The following is a 21,325-nucleotide window of genomic DNA, read 5'->3' as shown; positions in this document are numbered from 1 at the left end:
GGATCTTTTTGCTGAAAAAGTTCGGAATTCGGCAACCAGAACCGACCAAAATGCAATGGGACAGAAACTGGGCTTTAAAAGCCCGTGATTGGACCAGAACCATCAGTAAAAGCCAATTGAGGGGGCAGGAGAATGCTAGGAATATGATTGGAGTGACTAGGGGGTCCAGAGGCCAATCATTAGTGAATACTCCCCCAGGATATAAGATAGCCCCGCCAAATCTCTAGCATTGTAATATAGGGGCTGTGGAAGAGAGTGGAAGCAGTTCTGTTACTCCTGCTTCAAAGTGTCATTTAGCAATTATTAGTGTGAGGAAAGGGATATCTACTATAGTTAGGGTACTATTTTCCACTATAGTTAGATTCAAAAATATAGTTTCTGTAGGGAAAGTGTTAAGTGTCAGGGGACTGTAGTGTAGTGTAGGGTTAACTGACTCTGACTGTTATGGCAGGGTGACCAAACCCTTCCATGTCAGGGTGACCGCTATAGAGAAAAGATCGTTTCTCTTAGATCTGCTATAGAACAGGATGGTGGCTTCGCCCCTGGCTGTCACACCTGGGCATTTTTGTAGCAGGTGTTTTTTTGGGCATTTTTTGGGGGTCTTTGGAGGCAGGCATAACATCAGAACCTCTGTATAGGGGTATATATACACACACACCTGTATGTATATATACACATACACATATATAGGTGTGAAAGTAGCAGAACACTATGCTTGCACTAATGAAATAATTAACAGTAATATGGTTTCTCTCCTTTCACACCTATATGTGTGTATGTGTATAAATACATATAAGTGTGTGTGTATATATACCCCTATACACAAGTTCAGATGTTATGCCTGCCTCCAAAGACCCCCAAAAAATGCCCAAAAAAAACGCCTGCAACAACACACCTGGGCGTTTTTGTAGCAGGCGTTTTTTTGGGCATTTTTTGGGCGTCTTTGGAGGCAGGCGTGACATCTGAACTTCTGTGTAGGGGTATATATACACACACACATGTATGTATATATACACATATATAGGTGTGAAAGTAGCAGAACACTATGCTTGCGCTAATGAAATAATTAACAGGCATATGGCTTCTCTCCTTTCACACCTATATGTGTGTATATGTGTATAAATACATATCAGTTTGTGTGTATATATATACCCCTATACACAAGTTCAGATGTTATGCCTGCCTCCAAAGACCCCCAAAAAATGCCCAAAATAAACGCCTGCAACAACACACCTGGGCGTTTTTGTAGCAGGCGTTTTTTTGGGCATTTTTTGGGCGTCTTTGGAGGCAGGCATAACATCAGAACTTCTGTGTAGAAGTATATATACACACACACACATGTATATATATATACACATACACATATATAGGTGTGAAAGTAGCAGAACACTATGCTTGCGCTAATGAAATAATTAACAGGCATATGGCTTCTCTCCTTTCACACCTATATGTGTGTATGTGTATAAATACATATAAGTGTGTGTGTATATTTATATACCCCTATACACAAGTTCAGATGTTATGCCTGCCTCCAAAGACGCCCAAAAAATGCCCAAAAAAACGCCTGCTACAAAAACGCCCAGGTGTGTTGTTGCAGGCGTTTTTTTTGGCGATCAACTTTGGTACAATTAGCCTGCCCATACATGGTTTGAATCTTGGCAGGTCCCTGTTGAATTGGCTGAAATTCGAACTGTTTATAGCCGGCTTTTCGTGCATTGTCCTAAAGCAGCTCATTCAAGGGACCACAGTGGACAGAAAATGGGACCTGCCCCATTTTTGCTGACACAGCACAATATGATATATGGTATTATATAGCTATGTGTTGCTGTGTGTGTTGCACACAGGTCGCTTTCGTTTGGATGTCATACAAAACAAATGGCATGGGGCTAGTGTTACTAACGAAGGTCTCTTCTAAATATACTAGTTGTCTTGTTGTCTTTATGACCCTCGGGCTGACTTATGAGCTGCTAACATGAATCAGGTATCCAAATTGCTGCATGCTAGTCTTGTATGTGTAACTCCTAAAGTAATAAAACTAGAAAAAGCCATTAAGCTAGCTTTTTTTTTTAGAAGTCAGGTGTACGGGTGCTTCATTATAGAAAAGGGGGTTGACTTTTATGTGAAGAAAGTATGAGCCTTTTTATCATAAAGGAAACCTGTACTTAGGCCTCATTCACACCTGAGCGACTCTGCCAACGCATGTTTTTTTGCGTGTTTTAAAGTGCTTTTTTGGAACGTCGCCTAAGACATCATGGTCCCGCAAGCGCGTTGTGCATTTTAGCACATCTTTGCACTTCTGCTACGCCCAGATTTGAAGGGGGCCTTTGATAATCTGGGGAATACAATTGCTGCCCTCTATTTTAGAAAATGCTATTTTCTTGGCTTCTATAAAGATCTAATGAATGGCTTTATTACCTCTGAAGGCACAGACTTGGAACAAGCATTTCATTCAGACTTCACTTCCGACCTTCTAATCTGCTTGCATGTTCCAGTTCAGTAAAGATGACCATACACCATGGAATCGTATTCTGCAGTCCCTCTATTGTACAATCCCTCCCTAGTGCAGTGCTTCTCTAGGCACCTCATTCTAAAATGTAAATAGCTTAACTAATACTTTTACATAATGCAGCAACATCCACATTCACTGATACTGACTAGTGTGCCAATGATTCTCTTTTCCCTCACTCAAGCTAACTTGACCCCGGTGCAGACAGGGATGGGAAGGGGAGGGGCAAATAAGGATGCTGTGCAGGCACCCAATGTCCTCCGTTTCAACTGATGATGTCATTGGTTGTTAGGACACCAGTGGATGGAAGGTTGTAATGGTGCTCAATGAAAACCTGTGGCTTTGATTAACTAAAAAGCAGACTTGATCATCCCGCTGGCTTGTACAAAATTTTGGGGTAACTTTAGGGAATTTTACTTAGGCACCCCTGAAGAAACCTGAAGGTATCCTGGTTGAAAAAGGCTGCTCTAATGACAGCCACCCTCGCTTGTGTTCCTTTTGTTAGTCTGCTGTTGAGAATGGAGGGAGTTGGGGGGGGGGTGTCCCCCAGACTCAAGGTGACTCCACCCACTTGACTTGACTTGCTGTAAGTGTGCGTATCTGATATCCAGAAGGCCACTGGGGATGCTGTAGATCACTTTAGTAGGCCATGCTATATACCATGAAAGCCATGATGTTCCAGGTTGTGGGTGAGCAGCTTCCTCTCTGCAGATTGAATACAGGGGGTTGCTTGCTCATCAGTTATGCCATTCATAGGACACATTGTACTTTTTTCATTGAACACAAGGCATTTCGTTGAGATTGTGACATCCCTCCACCTTCTCTTCACCTCATCCAATCAAAGAACGTCTTGTATTCATTACAAAAAAATACAAGGCTTTCTATAAATGGTGAAGGTGCTGCGTGAGCTACCCCCTGTGTCCAGAGTGCAGAAAGGAAGCCACCGGCACAGAGCCACCAAAATAATTTGCAGTGTCCTTAGTGGTCCTCCAGATATCTGATATAGATGGGCTTTTTTTCTCAGAGAATAGCTGCAGGAACTCCCCCATTTTATGTCACCTCTTGTCTCCGCCCCCTACCCACCTCTGAGCACTGTTCCCTGCTTCCACCCCCTACCCACCTCCTAGTATTGCCCCTTTTAGAGAATACAGAACCAAGTATCATTTTGGGGTGCTAAGTAATTTGTATGGAATTTGTTAATGGTAACAAGAAAGGACGTAAAATGGATCCCCTGTAGCTAGCAACAATAGACTCCCCGCAACAATAGACCCCCCCCCTTCCCCCAAAACATTAACCTCCCCCAGCAACAATAGACCCTCCAGCAGCCAGCAACAATAGACCCTCCAGCAGCCAGCAACAATAGACCCTCCAGCAGCCAGCAACAATAGACCCCTTCCTCAACAGTGGATCCCTTTCAGCAATAATTTTCCCCTAGCAACAATAGACCCCACACAAAAATAGATCCCCTTCACCAAAAAAAGTTTCCCCAGCAGCCAGCATCAATAGACCCTCCAGCATTCCTTGTCATTACATACATGCAATGCTTGAGGTACCGGAACGGCGTTCACGCTGAAAAAAAGCCCTGGATATGGATACTTACATCGAGCCAAGCTAGACTAATGTACTGTAAGTAGGCAAAAAATATCATTCCTGTAGTCCAGCTTTAAATGACATCGTATTTGTAAATCTATATGACATTGTACAGAGATTGTATAGTGTATGGCCAGCTTTATTGAGACAGTCAGGAACCTGATGATTTTGGAAGACCTGCAAACACAGCCATCCCACTCCCACTCTCCCCTATAGGGGGAATTGGATGAAAACGGACAGCATGTCCATTTTCATCCGATCCCATCCGATCCGACCTACTGGACAGATGACAAATGTGTCGTCATCCTTCTGTTTTAAGCGGATCTTGGATGACAGACGAGTGTCAGAGGACACATCTCCGCTGATATTCGCCTCTCTATAGAGAAGAATGGGTGGACTGATCAGGTCTGCCTGAAAAACAGACGATCGGTCTGATCGTGTGAAAGGGGCCTAAATCATAATGTTATTTGAAGTGAATTATAGGTTCACTGTCCTAGCAAACGTTTTACTCTCTTTCCTATGTGTTAGTCATTTTGTAGTCTCCTTCCTGTCTGAAGATATTTTCTTTCTTCCGATCTATTTTCTTTCATTCTTTTATATTTCTGTTCCTTTCCCTTTCTAACCAACACATCAGTCCACCTCCCCCCTTCACTTTGTGCTGGGAAAAAAAGGGTGGATCTGCTGGACAGAGCCAAAAAAAGTCAAGAAACTGCTGATTATACCGAATTTAGCCCAGCCTCAAGCTGAAAACTGCTACTGGAAGCAGAGAATGAGAAAGAGAGAGGGAATCAAGGGAGTGACTTGAGGACAGGAGATATTTGGTGGGCATGAGAATTCTTGGTGCATCCTGTATTTAATGTAACCCTTTCATTTCTAAATGTCTTCATATTAAGATGCCAATGGAGCTTACTTACTAAAGCTGGAGTGTGCAAAATCAGGCTGCATAAAAACCAATCAGCTTCTAACTTCAGCTTGTTCAATTAGGCTTTGGCAATAAAAGCTGGAAGCTGATTGGTTTCTTTGCAGAAATTAGGCTGATTTTGCACACACCAGTTTTAGTAAATAAACCCCCATAGTGTATGTCTGCAGCACGGATAAGGAAAGAGCTCAGCTTGCATTAGAAGAGAACAAGTAGATAAGGCTTGGGTTACGCAGGGCTGGATTGGCACCTTTTTAGGCACTACAAAAAATTTCCAACTGATAAGTGTTTCAAGAGCCTGTGAATGTGTTTGACGGTTTTCCTCACTTCACTTTCACAAGTTGCTGCATGCCTGTTGAAATTGTTCTCGGGCACACTGTGGATGTATTTAATAAGAATGCACATAAGGGCACTGATGTACTGCTAAGTGGGGTAAACCAGAGCAGCGAATGAGATTTTATCTCGATGAAGTCAGTAAAATAAAGTAAAAGCTGAATTCTAATTGGTTGCTTTCAAGCGTAACTCAACTTGTGTTGAGAAAAAAAAACATTCCCCTCTGGGTGATCTCTGTACATTGCAAGGATTTTAACCGCTTGTCGACCGCCGCACGACTATTTCCTGCGGCGGTCAGCCCCTCACAGGCAAAGCGACGTAGTACTACGTCGCTAGCCTGTGACGGTCTTGGGAGCGAGCGCGCGCCACCGAAGGCGCGGTCCCGCTCCTGCGCGGTCACGTACCCACCCGATGTCCGCCTGTCACTCGGCGATCGTCGGGTGGAGAGGGAGAAAGGCAGGGGGCTGATGTAAACAAGCCGCCTGTCATTCTCCCCTGTGTAGGAATAGTGATCATACGGTTCTACTATGTAGGACCGTTGATCACTGTTCCTACACCTCAAGCCACAGCCAATCACAGTTAGAATCACGCCCCTAGGGACACACATAACCCCTCCCTCTCAAAAAAGTTAACCCCTTCACTGCCAGTGTAATTTTACAGTAACAGTGCATATTTATAGCACTGATTACTGTAGTAATGTCACTGGTAACCCCAAAAGTGTCAAAAATGTCAGTCAAGGGTCCGATCTGTCCGCCGCAATGTTGCAGTACCGCAAAAAAAAAACGCAGATCGCCGCCATTACGCGTTAAAAAAACCCAACAAAAATGACAAAAATCTTTCCCTTTGTTAGTAAACGCGATAACTTTTGCGCAAACCAATCAAAATACGCTTTTTGCTATTTTTTTTACCAAACATATGTAGCATAAAACAAATTGGCCGAAAATGTTAAAAAAGTTTGATTTTTACATTTTTTTGGGGGGAATTTCATATAAAAAAATTTGAAAAATATTGTTATTTTTGCAAAATTGACGCTCTTTTTTTGTTTATAGCGCATGATCAAAAATCGCACAGGTGATCAAATACCACCAAAAGAAAACTCTGTTTGTGGGAAAAAAAGGATGTCAAATTCGTTTAGGTACAGCGTCGCACGACTGCGCAATTGTCCGTTAAAGTCACACAGTGCCGAATCGCAAAATAGGCCCTGGTCAGGAAGGGGGTAAAATCTTCCAGGGCTTAAGTGGTTAACAAACTTTGTTGCAGATTCCTACCTTTTGTTATTCTGAAGAAATCATTGTTTGTAATGAGGATATCTGCTGAGCCTGCATCCCTTTAGACATGTTCCTATTGGGAGTATCTCATCAAAAATGAAATTTTTGTTGCAGAGGATGCCAGAAATCTGACTTGTATCTTAGTGAAGACTTCTGAGAAAATTAGTGAGCCAATCACAGAAGCAGGAAATGATGTTTCTGGGGTGTGGTCAGTATACATTCTGTGTACAGAACAGCTCCAGGTAGCCATATTGCATTGCATTTTCAGAAAATGACAGCAGCTGCAGATTGAAAAGGAAAGGTAATTTATAATAACAATCAATTACAATATGATTTGTGTCACAATTGTATACGCTATATTGTTTTTTTCTTTATTTGCTATTTTTTCTCCCACAAAAGTGAAGTTACCCTTTGAGTTAAGTATATGACCTGGAGCTGAGTGAAATTAGGAGGAGAGCCAGCATGACTGGGGCCTGCAGAAGAAGCAGGGTATTCATGGGATGATTTAGAATGATGCATTCTGATGACCAGATTGTAGAGTTCAATGCAGAAGGTGTGTCCTACAGTGGGTAGAGAGGAGTCAGAGCTCAGACAGACAGTTTTCTCCTGTGTTCTTGGATTTCACCTGTAGGAAGAACAAAAGATGGGTGACTTGGACAACATGCTGTCCAGATTAGAGCTGCAGCTGTGGCCAGAGGCCCTGGGTGGTTACAAGACAAACTATCACACTTATTGCAGGAGCCCAGGCAGGTCTCTCCTGGGCCCTCTTCTAGTCGCCCACATGCTAGGAGGTCTAGGCCTTCTGAGCGCTTCAATCCTGTGATGACATCTCGGGTTTGGTGCCATTCTTGGAGCCCTTTAAGGGACCCTTGGACCCCACCAGCCAAGCGCACATCTGCTTCCCCTGCTGTGTGAGTTGGGAGGAATCCCCATCTATGGTGAACCCAGTGCAGGAGTTTTTTCATCTGCCACCCACTCTCCTGCCCTCTCACCTCGCAGTGTGGATGGTGCAGCTGGCTATACAGGCTCCCTACCTGTGTTTAGTGTGGCCCAGCGAGGGAGTGGCAGAGCAGCGGGTGCTGGCCAGGTCCCAGGAGTGGCCGGGGCCCCCAGTGACAGAGGACTCGGGCAGCAGCTTTCCCCTGTGCCCTGGCATCGCGATGCGGGCGCCGCGGATGGAAGGAGCTGGTGAGGTTTCCACCGTCCCTCACAGAACTCAGCGGGAGTAATAGAGAGAGCATTATCAGCAGGTGCCCGCTGGGCTCTGGAGCTTGCAACTGCACCATGGAGCCTGCTGATGGGAGAGCGACGGCACGGCTTGGTGAAGAGCTGGTCTGAAGGGGTGCTCAGCTGAAGTTATGCCTCGTTGGTCACTTGTCGCATCCTAAAGGGGGTTTAGTGAATGATGCCATTGATCTGGAGCTTGTCACAGTATCCTATAGATCTTTAATATGGCAGTGTCGTGGGTTCGTAGGTATGATAAAGGTTGCCTTCTGCTGGGGTGAAAATGGTAAGGGCAGAATTTTTGTTGATAGATGTTTACCAATAGGTTGTGACATTTCTTGTTCATTGTTTGAAATGTTTAGTTCCTTTTTGGAATGGGTAGTTCGGGATGTTTCTGGGCTTAACTCAGTCATCCATTATTAAGATGATTTCTTGTGCATAGGGTCTACTGGAAGTACTATCTGTGCCTCACTTTTGGCCACAGTCCAACATGTTTTCAAGCTTTTTGGTGTGACATTGGCCCCTGACAAGACGGAGGGCTCTGCCACTGAGTTGCGATTTTTAGGTATTGTCATAGACACCATGGCGATAGAATGCGGTTTGCCTTTGGACAAACTTGAAGATCTGAGGGGGACGGTTTATGCCACCAGGCAATGCTAAAAAATATATTAAAAATTCAACTTTGTGCTTTGCAATCTCTCTTGGGCAAGTTGAATTTTGCTTGTTGCAGTATGCCCATGGGCCAAGTTTTTTGTACACGACTGGCGGCTGCTACAGTTGGTATTAAGGTGCCACATCCTTATATTCAGCTTGGGCAGGATCAGCGTGAGGACATGCGAGTGTGGGAGTAATTTCTGGTTTCTTACAATGGTCGCTCTCTTTGGCAGGAGCAGGTGATTTCTAGTTTTGATCTAAAACTGTTCACTGACGCGACAGGCTCTACTGGTTATGGAACCTATTGTCTGGGTCGTTGAAGTGCTGAAAGTTGGCCAGTGGAATGGAGGTAGGTTGGTTTAGTGTGTAATTTGGCTATTCTGGAACTGTTTCCCAATGTACTGTCCATGGAATTGCGCACGTTCCATGAGTTGATAACTCAGTGGCTGATGCTTTGTTTGTTTCCAGTTGGACAGACTCTGTCGGTTGGCACTGGAAGCGAGCAGCATGGAATTCCATGCCCCAAGAATCTGTGGAGCATTGTATTGCCGCTTCCAAGTTCTCAAATCATCATTTGGTATGTGCGTCAGTTTGGTCCTCATACTACTGGTAGTCCTCATACTACTACTAGTGTGGCAAGAATGGAGGACGATGATGTACAAATGTTGCTTTATTTTATTGGTAGGAATTTTGAACGAGGTGTGTCTGTTTCTGCTATGTCTCAGAAGTTGGCTGGTCTGGTTTTCATGTTTAAGTTGTTGGGTCACAGAGATGTTACTAAGGTAACATCTTTGTGCTGGCCTTTTAAGGGGCTTTTCTGGTGGGGGAATTGGTGAGTCGGACAAACGTGCTGAGGGTTGTTTAAGAAAACAGGATTTATGGTTACGGGACACTACATTGGGTATTCTGTTAAGAAAATCTCACACAGATCAGTAGGAGGGGTTCTTGGATTGAGCTGTGTGTTGTTCCCTCTTCTCCAGTTGGCCCTGTCCGGGCTGTGGGGTTTTTTTTCACAGCTTCAGCCAAATCTTCAGGGAGTTTCCTTTATGCATGCAGACTGGACAGCAATGTCTCAATTCCAATTTAGGGTGGTGGTTTGAGTGTAGACAACTATTCTTCTCATTACTTTCGGATTGGGGTGGCAATAAAAGCGGTCCGATTGGGACTTAATGACCAGGTCATTCAAAGGGCGGTGGGAATCAGTCAGAATTTGTGCGCTTTCAATTATTGTAACATCTAAGGTTTGCTGTCTGCTGGGTCAGGCTAAGTTGTGCCGTCCTATAGGGTACAACCTGTCTTCATTATTTAATGTGTTTCCTATCCTCTTGTTGTTGTTTGTTGATATGGTTAGCATTCTTGGGGGTGTTGTATTTCCCCTTCCCTGTTTTCCTTTCTCTTGCTAATTCTGAGGTGTGATGGTGTAGATCCTGGGTCACTTGTATGTTTTTTGGGGTAGCAGGCGGACGGAGGTTAGGACAGAGGGTAGGCAGTTAGACTTGTCCAGGAGTGAGGTCAGAGTTTGCTGGCTGGGCGTAAGGTGTCATGCTCACGTGCTGTGGCAGGGGATCCATTGGGTCTTTGAAGGCGGTGCTGGGTAAATAATTGTGGAAAATTGTGGGTTGGGCCCATCTGAGGTATGCCTAACAATACGGTTGTAATATCAAGGTATTAATTAGGTTGTATCTGATAGTACATAAATTGTTAATTGTCCCTGAGCCGGTGTAGTTGCGGCTGGGAGCCTTTGATTGGGTGGCAGATACAACCGGTTAATCGTGAGTATATAGGCCTTCAAAGACTTTAGACCGGGCATAAGCTGAGGTTGGTTTATTTGGTATGCATTGACTGTATTATATTCATTAAACTTGTTTTTCTTGTGAATGTTGTATTTTAATGGTTTGTAATAAAAAGGCTGCTATGGTCATTTGACTCCAAATAAAATGTCTGGTCATTTTGGAAGGGGGGAAGGGTCAAGTGTTTAATGTTTTATAGATAACCCGGAGCCTCAACATTCTGCAGGTCCCTCAGCCAATGCATTTTGTTGTTGCTGATCAGATTTATTTTGTTTTTGCCTAACCAAAAGCAGAAGAAAAACACCTGTAATTCCTATGGAACTCTTCACACCAGTCAGTTGTGGGTCAGTTACATTTTTAAAAGTCCTGGATGCTGCATTTTTGGGTCATGTTTGGTGCAGTAAAAAAAAGCACCAAAAATAAATCTACCTATTCAAACGATGGAAAAGGCATAAAAAACGCACCCACGGTTGCATTTTTGGTGCGCTTTTTGAGTCACGTGTCTTTTTTTCCACAGGTGCACTAGAAATGCAGCAAAAACGCATATGTGTTTTTACGGCATTTTTGCATTTGGATCAGTGTGAAAGCAGCCAAAGGAGCAAGTGTTACCAGAAACGACAATAGCCCCAGAAATGAAATCCCGCAGGGGACACACTGCACATAGCACTTATCCCTGGTAAACTCTGTGAGAGGGTTGAGGAGCAGTATGGTTGAATAGCTCACCCCCTTCACACCCCTTACAACCACACTGGACAAGAAGATGGACTTTTGACTGAGGGAGCACAAAGGAGGGAGGGCACTGCAGACACAGTTTGCTCTGCTAGACTGAACATCTGCAGCTCTGTGTCTCCACTGCTCCCTTTGTACTGTGAAAAGACTAAACCACAACCTCCCATAGCTACATCCCTATATAAATCACATACTACAAAACATCCTTTAGCTGGATGAGGGACTTTTTAGGTGGCAAAAAACACATGCCACACAAATTGTTACATAAAATACATTGTAATCGTCATTACACTGCATATACACATTTTTTTAAATCGATGACCTAGTAATAGTCCTTATATCCTCAGAACAGGGATGTCCAATTCGCGGCCTGTGGGCCGCATGTGGCCCAAGAGGGCTATGCGTGTCGCCCAACACAAAACTGTAAACATGCGGCTATGAATGAGGCATTGGTGGGATGCTGGGGATGCCGTGTTTGGCATAGCACCCATGGCTGTGGCCGACACTCACAAGCAGGACCTAGGAACATCTGGAGGAATGCAGGGATGCTGTGTTTGCAAGAATACCAGCGGCACATGAAGGGACTCCTGATAGCTAGCACCAGCCAAGCAAGTGCCACATGGCTGGATCTAGAGGGGTGCTAGGTTGGGCTGCACGCCCCAAGATTTTATTGCACTCCCCCCCAAAGCTCGTCTCAACCCCACCTCTACCCCGGACATTGTCCTTGCACTGTAGACACACAGCACATAAAGCTGATCATCTGCCCAACTTTTTCTGCTTATCAGCTATTTTTAAGCCTTCATTCATTTACTGTGATTCTGCCGCAATTCAAAATTCCTAATGCCACTGCAATTGTGGCAAAACGCACCAAGCAAATCTTGTCGCCCAAAAAGGCGCAGGGGCTTCTTTTGTGCGACAGCTTTGCGTGATGCCTTTTGTTGCGATTGCTGAGTGATTCTGTCAGTAAAATTGCACTGCTTTTGAGGTGCCGTTAAGAATGAATAGGGCCCAAACATGTGTGGTACATTTCGCTACGACTGCAATGCGATTTTGAGTTGCAGGCAGAATCGCCATGATTCTGCCCGTGATTTAAAATAGTGAAGTGTGAGTTGCACCTTATTGTTTGTGTTTTTATGGGTGGCCCAAGACAATTTTTCTTCTTCCAAAGTGGCCCATGGAGAGTCAAAAGGTTGGACACCTTTGCCTCAGAATGTTGTACATTAAAAAAATATATGAATGCTAATTGCTATGTTGCCACCTAACATAGCTATCTGGTACAGGTAGAAAAAGTAATTTCGCTCATTTGTGATGAATTTCATGTAGCAGAGTTTCTATGTATGGTGGCTAATTGGTCTCAAGTCTCAACGCCTTTTGCTGTTCACTTCTTTAGGAGAACAACAGGCAATCTAGGTTAATATCAAACAGTTAAGTATACCTACAACTGCTATACAAATAACACTTGCCTGCTTGTTAGTAACCTAGATTTCTTCTTGCTCTCCTGAAGAAGCAAACAGCGAAACACGTTGAAACTGATTTGCCACCATACATAGAAACTTTCCTACATGAAATTAATCAGAAATTAATGAAATTACTTTTTATACTTGTCCCATATAGCTATGTTAGGTGTCAATGAGATCATTAGCATTGGCATGTTTTACTGTGTACAATGTTCTGGGGATAAAAGAGCTATCATTAGGTCATCAATTAAAAAAAATGTGTATGTGCTATGTAATGAAGATTATTATGTATTTTATGTGTGATGTGTTTTTGCCACCTAAAAAAAAAAGTCCCTCATCCAATAAAAGGAAGTCATGTAACACACAACCTCCTGCAGTCGCCAACTTTGGAGGAGATTACTACACTAATGGCTGGCAGCTTGTGTTGTAAAAAAATAGCAGCTGGAGAGAAGCTTTGTCATTTAAAAAAAACAAAAGCCAACACCAATACAAGGCGGCAGCTACTACATTTGTCTGAGAGAGGCTAGTGTAGTAGCTGTCGGCTTGTGCTTCTGTCAGTTTGTGTTTTTGTGAATGAAAGCACTCTGCTCTGGGCAGCGTCATTCACAACGCAAGTCACCAGCTATCACTGTAGTAATCTTCAAAGCTGTTTTCTGCTGAAGGTTGTGGATTGGAAGCTGGTACTTGTGGGAACTTGTCAAAGCTGTGGGCTGTGGGAAGTTGTAGCAGCTTTTGGCTGCCGGAGCTTGTGGAAACAGGCAGCAGGACCTTGTAGAAACTGTTGGCTGCAGAAGATTGTGGGAAACTAGCAGTTGCAGGAGGTTGTGGAAGCTGCATCTGCAGGAGGATGTGGACTAAGTATTTTCACAATACAAAAGCAATAGAGGAGGCAACGGGATACACAGCAAGGAGGGATGGAGAAAACAGAGGGCACAAGGAGGGCTGCAGAAGGGAGCGGTGGCTTTGGCTTCAGATCTACCTTTACCTCCCCCAGGAGGAATGCCCATAATTTGGGCTTCTGCATGGGATAAGGATACAGACAGCACTGACAGAAGTAAAAATGGCATATTATTTCTAAACCACAGCATTTACAGCATATGATGTGCAGTTATAACCACACATAGTGCCTAGTCTAAACTATGCCTATTATTGGTTGAACAAGGCCACACTGTCAATGTGGCAAAAAAAATATATTTTTGCCCATAATATGATAAAACAGCTAACATGGATAGTTTTGTGGACATATAGACACCAGGCGTATTTTAGATCTATTTTTCACTACTGTCTAAACAGTAAAAACATTTTTTTCTCAAATCAGCTGCCATTAATTGGTTATTCTACCCGAAACTAACATTTCACTGTCGTTTGTTGGCGAGTTTAAATAAATGCTGACTTTTTTTATACCATGAAACCCTTGTGGCAAGACATCACAATCAAAAATTCCAATTCTTCTCACCAGTCACAGCTATTACAAAGTCAAATTATGGTGTCACCGTTCTCTGATTATCTTCTAAGCTGTAAGATAAAGAAATAACTGGAGAACCCAGATGCAGGCGTGTGACACTATTTCCATGTAGGGGAAGGCAGAAACAAGTTACTGCTGGATATGCTTGCCACTGGATTCTCCAGAAGACATAACATGTTGGCAGGTAATTAATCTCATACTCATAGGTGCTTCTTAAAGCTGATCGTGCAGGTACACATAGTGCAAATTGAAAAGCAACAATAATTCTATATTATTTAATAGATTTCTGTCACTGGCAGTCTGACACACTGTGTAGACTGCCGTTGCCTAAAAGTTGTTATATAATTAATAGCTATTGTTACTTGTCATGTTACTTGAGAAAAGTCATATTTAGAGAATGTACAATACACAAGCCTTGATGAGTGTCCAAGACCCCAAAACCTGTTGTTTTTTTTTTTATTTTACTAATCTTCAATAAAACATAATTTTGGACTCACAACGTTGATGTGGTGTTCCGACTGTGACCTCTTCAGCATCAAGTCTGTGATTTTACAATGCCAGCAATATAACACTTTCTATTAAACAAAATCCACATATGAAATAATTCTGCCATACTAGTATCAATATGGCAGAAGAACAATCACCTTACCTTGCAGAGAGTCTGTGGACTATGGACATTTAGGGATTTGCAATTGCAGGAACCAGCAAATGAGATTGAAAACAAGCCCTGACTGACATGTAGCTGCAGGCACTATGGAGCAATTCATCCTTAAAATGCAAAAGAGATAAAGTCATTCAAATGGTTCTTTCTGTTTCAATGGTTTTTAGTAATTGTTTTGAAAAAAAACAAAGAAAAAAGGATCATTTGGCAGAGCAGCTAACAATCCTTGCATGCTCCAGACATGTAACAAAGAGGCATACAAGTATGAGGCTTAGTAGGAACAAGTGAAGACCATAACACGCAAGATAGGTCTGCTGTGAGGCCCCATAAAACACATAAACTTGTGTAGAAAGAAGGACAGTAACTGATGAACTGCATGTAAAGTGTTAGAACATCATGAACTCTATGAGGCAACCATCTGGCTAACCACCCAGTGAATCAAATATATCCAAAACATTGTGATCATGAGATCAAAGCATCACTAGAGCATAACCACAGTAACTTGGTCTAGGTTGTGACCTCTTATCCATTAGTGCAATTACTAAGGCACTTTCAACTATCAAACATCCCAACTGTCCCATATGGGGGAACCACGTACCCACAACCATACACAGGAGTACTGTATCAAGTAAAAAAAAAAAAAGGGAAGCAAGTCTAATGGTTCTTTTAACAGCTCCCCCCAACCCATAGTTTATATATTAATAGGCTGAAAGGTTACTTAGTTGCTGCTGGGAATAGGGTGAGTTGAGTAGATGAGAGAACCATTAGAATGACTTTAGAATTTCTGCTGGGAATTTTGGGGATGAATTGTTTCACAGTGTTTGCAGTTGCAGAGGTCAGTAAGGGCTTGTTTTAAAGTCTTAGGGTGCTTTCACACTAATGCTGTGTGGTTTTCCTGCACTGCTGGTGCAGCACACTAGTTTCATGTGGGTTACCTGCGCTTTGGCATAAACCACTATTGCGTGGTTTTGGTGTGTTTTCTAAAAGCACCCCAAAAGTTCTGCATGCATAAAACACACAAAAAACGTCCAATGCAATAAAAGTCTATGGCAAAGTGCAGGTAACCAGCACGAAATCCGTGGTGCAAGAAAACTGCATTGCATCGGTGTGAAGGTGCCCTAAGTATAGGTAAAACATTTTCTAAAAAAATCAGCATAGTACTTAAAAGTAAAGTGGTTCTATGCATGAAGGTAAAAAACCTTCAGTTTGCAGCTCCCCCTATAACTCACCTGAGCCCGATCCAGCTATATGCATGAGAGCAGAAGCTCTCCTGGGTCCCTCCCTCCTCATTGGCCATTGGCTTCCAGTGCTTTCAATCACAGCTAGTAAGGAGGGAAAGGGGGGAGTGGCTTGGGAGCAAGCATGAAAGAGTGCCCACAGAGCAAGCAGCTTTCTATGGAGGCACTCAGCAGGGGGGAGGGCCATTGGGGCACCAGAGATAAGGAGGATTGGGGCAAAAACATTGCACAGAGCAGATAGGTGAAGCATGTTTCTTTTAATTTTTAAAAAAAATTTTTAAGTGAACCTTTAGCCTTCTTAGCGGTATTCCCGAGCGTGGCTCGGGGTTAAATTTCAGAGCCAAAAGCAGTAACCCCGAGCCACACTCAGGGTACCGCCAGAAGCATCGCTGGATCCTGTAAGCAGGGTTACTTACCTTGTCACCAGGATCCAGCGATGTGTCCCGGCGGTGTCTCGCGACGGATCTTCCTCCCGATCGTCTCCGTGCCCCGGCTTCCGTCTCCTGCGATGTAACGTTCGCAGGGGGGTGGAACCGGCGGCAAATTCAAATGTAAAAACACACCAAACACTCCTACTATTCAAAGTAAAAAAAAAAATCATATTAGTTTGCCCCCCAGTGCCCTTTCCTGCAGTTTTACTGTACTTTTTATGTATATATATATATATATATATACATACGTATATATATGTATATATACGTATATATATATATATACATGTATATATATATACGTAATTCTTGTGAATGAGCAGCCCAAACCAACTGTATACATTTATTATACATATATATATATACATATAAAATATATGTATACATATATATATATATATATTTATATATAATAAATGTATACAGTTGGTTTGGGCTGCTCATTCACAAGAATTACATGCAAAATAATGGTACCGCTTTCAGCATCTAAAATCCAAAAGAATCATAGCGCCAGGGAGGTTAAAAACGTTTTAATCTGTACTGTAGTGGCCTGTCATACTTGTGAACGCATCTTTTTCCGGTACTGTGGAGGTAATAGAGCCAAAAAGACCTGTCACAGGCATTCAAAAGTGTTGACTATGCCTGTCCTTTCTGCCCCCCTACTTCATTTATAATAGCTGTACTGCATCTGAGCTTGTCCAAAATGCAGGCTGGAGTATTTATTGGTGCAGCACCAATATACACAGCTACAGCCTAAGGTGCAGCATACAAGGGATGTTTTAAAAGTACAGAATCATTTCTATAAATACGGAAGTAGAATGAGCAGCCTCCTAAAACCCTGTTAGGGCCATGTCATATTAGAGATCCTGTCGATAGTGTGTCATTCACTCAAAACCCCGGGTAACAGCTGAATGAGCAGGGCAAGGATAAGTCATTGGTTGTTAGGATGCTGGCGGGTGCTGGCTCCCTGACAACCAGCTTATCTGAGCTGGAACTTTCAAATTTAGTAATGGTAGTAATACAACTGCTAAACGTTTCAGCTCCGAAAGTAGAACAATGGGCACATTTTATGCAGAGAGCAAGTGAGGATTATGACCCCAGTCAGATTTTTAATTTTTTTTTGCCATCTGTGTCCCATTGTGGAGATTTCCCTTCACTTCCTGTCCCATAGCCAAACAGGAAGTGAGGGGAAATCCCTGCAAATTAGGGAAATTTCTTGGGGACCCCGAGGTCACCAGAACTAGTGTCCCTATTGTAAAATTTCTATTCTATTACTTTTCTGGGGACAACTCAAAATTTGGGATTTTCTTTTACTTTCACTTTCAACGATAATGGTAAACGGCACAAATAGAGAGGGTGAAACTCCTTATTGGGGCACAGACAGCAATAAAAACTGAAAACTAAAAAAAAAACGAATAATACAAAAGTTTTGCCTTTAGTTATACTTTAATTAATAGGGAGTAGCTAGACCATAAGTTAATTAACAAATGTATTTTTTTATGAATTGACTTTAACAAAATATCACTTTTTTTGCGATATTTGCTGCAGGGAATTACAGCATTTGCATATCACACGAGATATTTTGTATAAAGCATATTTTGTATAAAACACAAATATCTCATGCGATAAATGTAAGTGAATCTTTTAAAAGAGCGAATGTTGATGATGACCACAAAAATTCTAAGTCTGGATGAAACAAGTTTTTCCTGACCATCGAGCACATTAACAGTTAGTGCTTATTTACACTTGAGGTAGCCCACTGAAGAGTAATCCACTGTGGTTAGATTTTCAGAGAGTGCTTGACAAACATTATATTGCCTCTTTACTGCCTGTTTTAAGGCCTGCACTGCCATGCTGCAACCGCATTTGCATGTGATTGAAGAACGGCCTCATTCATTTGTATGGGTTGCATTCTGCACGCAGTAACACTCACTGAACTTGACGGAGGGATAATATTTTCCGGGGTATACACAGCCATGGCATGTGTATACCCCTATATGGCTGGCCCTGGAGCTGGGGGGTAGTCAAGGGGCAGTAAAAATGTTGGTTGTTCAGATACGAAAGAAGAAAAAAATTAAATCCAGCACCGTTAATTTCTCTTGTGAAAAACAAATGTTGATTTTTTTCCCCATTACCCTTAGAAAATCGAAAGAACTTTTTCAAACTAAATTATATCCTTGCATGGCCAGCTTAAGTTTGCAACTAACTGAATTTTGTAAATAATCCTTCTTAAATCAATTACGCCGTTAAAACTAGCATCTTGTGCAATAAGACATACAGTATATATTACCATATGACTCAGTCTGGAGAAAGTGCAATAGGCTGGTCCTTAGCTAGTTTAGTTCATGACAAATAATTTTGGTCCGAAACATAAGTCAACTTTTTTCAGCATTAAAACCTTGTTACTAAATAAATTATACTGAATATGGCAGTAAACAATAATTACAGCTTTTGATGAAATATGCACTTTTATAGCTTTGCAATAATACTAATCATCCTGTATGCTGATTTTCTTTTTATCACTATAAAGTAATTGTTTATTAATGAAATCGCCTTGCTCATTTAATTTTACATAGGTGAAATAAATTGCCTAATTAAACTTTATCAGTTTGAATAGTAAACATTCAGTGGATGTTTTTTGCTACATTCTTTGGTGGTCTAAGGTAACATATTCACAGACATTGATCCTCGATGTTTTATCTGCTGATTTCAGCAGGATCGGCCTGTGCTTATGATGGACATCAAGGGCATATAGCAGTTAGAGCTGTAGCCTTGCAGCACTGTGATCCTAGGTGCAATGCTGACCAGGGAACACTCTGTACAAAGGTTGTATTTTACTTCACTGATCAGCCATATCTTTAAGACCATCCACCTAATATGGAGTAGGTTGCTTCCAAAAGAGCGCTCAACCATTGAGGCATAAACTGAACTAAACCTCTGAAGGTATGCTATGGTATCTGGCACCAAGCCGTCAGTAGCAGATCCTTTAAGTCCAGTAAGTAGTGGGGTGGGGCCTCTATGCATTGGATTTGTTTTGCCAGCACATTCCACAGATGCACAATAAATTGAGATCTGGAGAATTTGGAAGCCAAGTCAACACCTCATACTCATTGTCAGGCCTTTTTTTTCTCAGCGAATAGGTGTAGGAACTCCCCATCTTTTGAGTCACCCCTTGTTTCTGGCCCCTACCCACTCCCATGCACTGTCTCATGGTTCCACCTCTTACCAACCTCTCAGTACTGTCCCTTGGTTTCACCCCCTACCCAGGGCCATCTTACCGAACGGGCAAGCTGGGCAGTTGGGACCCAGCCCCAGTTAAGCATTAGTCCCGATTCCCGTGTGCATCCCGTCGCCGAACTTAGCAGGTGGCAAGTGCCTGTTGGCCCTGCGGTGCTGTCAAGCCACTTAGGCCGTGGAGGGGCAGCCAACAACTGCAGGAATGCCTGTCCATCTCCACGGAAACAGGCACACACAGGACAGTCGAGTCTGACTCCCATCCCTGTGTGTGTGTTCACTAGACCCAGCCGCCGAACTTGGATGCTGTCATTAGCCTGGCACTGCTGTACCAATAAATATCGCCTTATCGATAATTTGCATTTTTATTCTCATGGGTGATTGTGTAGGCAGGGCCCCAGTGCACTGCATTCCCGGGGCACCTTTAATGCTCTTAAGATGGCACTGCCCTTACCCACCTCCCAGTACCACCCCTGTTAAAGAATGCGGAACCAAGTATCATTTTGTGGTACTAAGTAATTTATATTGAATGTGTTAATAATAACAAGAAAAGCATTAAAGTAAATCCCCCACACAACAATAGACTACCCCGCCCCCCAGCAACAATGGATGCACACCAGCAACCATAGTTCCCCAGCAGCAGCAAAAAATCTCCCAGCAACCAGCATCAAAAACCTTCCAGCAGCCAGCAACAATAGACCCCTTCCTTAATAGTAGAACTGAGCCCCCAGCAGAATAAGACCCCTCCCCCCAGCAACAATAGACCCCATACAAAAATAGATTCCACCAGTGACAATAGATCCCCCAGCAGCCACCATCAATAGATCTTCTAGCACACCCCAGAACCCCTTGCCATTACATACATTCAATGCTGGAGGTGCCGGAACTGCATTCCCCCGCATTCCCGCTGAAAAAAGACCCGCTCATTGTTGTGTTCTTCAAATTATTTTTGCAGTGTGGCAGAGCACATTATCCAGCTGAAGTGAAGCCACTGCCATCAAGGAATACCATTTCCCTTGAAGGGGTGTACTTGGTCAGCAACAATGTTTAGGTACTTGGTACGTGTCAAAGTATCATCCACATGAATGGCAGGACCTAAGCTTTACCAGCAGAACTTGCCTTCTTCCCATACTTCATCATGGTGCCATTTTTTTCCCCAGGTAAGCTACACACATGCCCCCGGTCATCCACATGATGTAAAAGAAAACATGATTCATGAGACAAGGCCATCCTCTCCCATTGCTCTGTAGTCCAGCACTGATGCTCACATGCCCATTGTAGGTGCTTTTGGCAGTTGACACGGATCAGCAAGGGCACTCTGACTGGTCTGCAGCTATGCATCCCGATACACAACAAACTGCGATGCCCACGTCTTGCTTTTGACACAACAAACCTCAGGGACAACATGTTTACTCGTTGTTTAATATAGCCAACAGATTTTTAGATGGCATTGTAGTGAAAAAATCAATGTTATTCAGTTAACCCCTCAGTGGTCAGTTATGACTGATGGGTGTAAGTTTATGTGAGCCTTTTTGGATTTCCCCAGCTTCCCCCCATAACCCAAAAGCATACAAGTAAGTTAAATCCCACTTTGGGCTGCTGTCAATTTAACCCATGCAGTGGTGTCCTCTCTCCGTACTGCATGGGTTAAATGTGTGTTTGTCTGGGGGGAAACCGTACAACTCTCTAGAATGTGTTCATTTCTCTTGGGGGCGAAAGCAAGAAGTAGAAAATCTTACCTTATTCCTCACTCACACAGGCTTCCTTCTCTTTGTGCCACTAGACCACTGGAAGTTGCTTCACTTTGCTGTGTGTCTGGCCACAGT

The sequence above is a fragment of the Pelophylax lessonae genome (assembly GCF_965119305.1).
Source record: "Pelophylax lessonae genome assembly, chromosome: 8".
Taxonomy (NCBI): domain Eukaryota; kingdom Metazoa; phylum Chordata; class Amphibia; order Anura; family Ranidae; genus Pelophylax; species Pelophylax lessonae.
The sequence above is the reverse complement of the archived record's forward strand: the minus strand, read 5'-3'. Positions refer to the sequence as shown.